This window comes from Salvelinus sp. IW2-2015, unplaced genomic scaffold (genome assembly GCF_002910315.2).
Source record: "Salvelinus sp. IW2-2015 unplaced genomic scaffold, ASM291031v2 Un_scaffold1094, whole genome shotgun sequence".
Lineage (NCBI taxonomy): Eukaryota > Metazoa > Chordata > Actinopteri > Salmoniformes > Salmonidae > Salvelinus > Salvelinus sp. IW2-2015.
Window position 1 is genome coordinate 379600 of NW_019942725.1, and position 2011 is coordinate 381610.

General features: G+C 46.6%; 1 long non-coding RNA gene across 1 annotated transcript in view; it reads right to left on the reverse strand.

Moving 5' to 3' along the window:
• Positions 1-51: 51 nt before the first annotated feature.
• The window catches only part of LOC139024151 (uncharacterized), a 13815-nt gene continuing 11855 nt past the window's right edge, over positions 52-2011 (reverse strand). The window contains exons 2-4 of the long non-coding RNA XR_011475445.1: positions 983-1177; positions 809-849; positions 52-366 (exon numbers count right to left, since the gene is read on the reverse strand). This is a non-coding gene — a long non-coding RNA (uncharacterized lncRNA). The remainder of the gene's footprint in view (positions 367-808; positions 850-982; positions 1178-2011) is intronic.

Sequence of the window (2011 nt, forward strand, 5' to 3'; positions counted from 1 at the left end):
CCCTCCCTCCCCCTCCTCCTCCTCATCAGGAACAGATCAACTCACCATCAGTGCATACTGTAAATGTAGACCTACTCTCCATATGCCGATGATGATGCCAGGCGACAGCAGCAGCAAGTTGACCATTCTGTCTCCACCAATGACCTGGCTGCTTTTAGAGATGCTGTTGTCTCCACCAATGACTTGGCTGCTTTTAGAGATGCTGTTGTCTCCACCAATGACCTGGCTGCTTTTAGAGATGCTGTTGTCTCCACCCATGACCTGGCTGCTTTTGGAGATGCTGCTGTCTCCACCAATGACCTGGCTGCTCCTAGAGATGGTTCCCATGTCCAACTAAGCCATCAGAGACTGCCAGCCTGGCCTGGCCTGAGGGGAGAGGGTGGAGGGGACAAAGGTTTGACGGCAGAAGAACGACAAGAGCTCTTTTCACTCAGGATCAGCACCTCCCAAATATGACATGATTTGAGATTGCTAGAAGGATGGTGTCACGCCCTGACCATAGTTTGCTTTGTATGTTTCTGTGTTTTGTTTGGTCAGGGTGTGATCTGAGTGGGCATTCTATGTTGTATGTCTAGTTTGTCTGTTTCTGTGTTCGGCCTGATATGGTTCTCAATCAGAGGCAGGTGTTAGTCGTTGTCTCTGATTGGGAACCATATTTAGGTAGCCTGTTTTCTGTTGTGTTTTGTTGGTGGTTGTCTTCCGTGTCTGTATGTTCCACACAGAACTGTTTCGGTTTTCGTTCGTTACTTTATTGTTTTGTATTTCAGTGTTCAGTTTTGTTCTATTAAAACTCCTCATGAACACTTACCACGCTGCGCATTGGTTCTCCGATCCTTGTTACTCTTCATCCTCAGAGGAGGAAGAGGAAAGCCGTTACAGATGGATCAATGGAGTTTTTATGAGAGAGAGAGAGAGAGAGAGAGAGAGGCTGCTGGTAGAGGATGGAGGGAACAATAAATACATTTTGAGGAAGCAAACTCACTTGACGGCATTGGGACAGTGGAGAGGTACTCCCTTGACACTGTGTAGGTGTGTGGTCGACAGTTGACGGAAAGAGGTCCATGAACCGTTTCTCTAGCACACCGTCACTGACGAGTCACCGAAGTAGGCGTGGCTCTGCTCAAACGTCCCCCTCACAGCCCGACCTGTCACACACTGTGATCTCCCAGGCTGCTCTCTGACACAGGACAAGAGAGGAGCATAACACTTCATTCAAATGATATGGTTTTCCTATTGAAAACCAGTCTAATGTACTGTAGCCTTTCTGTATACATTGTTCTCACTATGTCAGTGTCCCTTTAAGGATTATGTCCTCTTCTTTTAGTAACGTGTTTGTGACTGAGTCCATACAATGAAAGCCACATTAATTCCCAAAGTACCCTCCTTGGTCAATAAAGCATTTGAAGGAGGAACCATAAGCTGATGTGTTGTTAACTATTGAAATCACAGCGTTGACAAAGCAGGAAATGGCTTGCAGATAGCTGAATTAAAACTGTATGTATTAGGATATATTTCTCATTCCGTTTTTCTTACAAACAAAGCCCTGATGGTGCATCCTGTGTCTGTTGGCAGTGGCCCCATCGTCCTCCAATATCAATTAAACAAGATAACAAAACCAAGATCCTAACTGTCCTGGGGGAATTCCACTGTCCTGGGGGAATTCCACTGTCCTGGGGGAATCCCACTGTCCTGGGGGAATTTCCACTGTCCTGGGGGAATTTCCACTGTCCTGGGGGAATTCCACTGCCCTGGGGGAATTCCACTGCCCTGGGGGAATTCCACTGACATCGATACATCACACACACATACCACACACTGATACACACACACAACACACCACACTGATTACACACAATGGCAACACACAGACATACTGATCACAGCATACTGAATAACACACACAACCACGAAATACGATACACACACACACACACACACACACACACACACACACACGATACACACATACACACACACTGAATACAGCACGCCAACACACACAACACACATA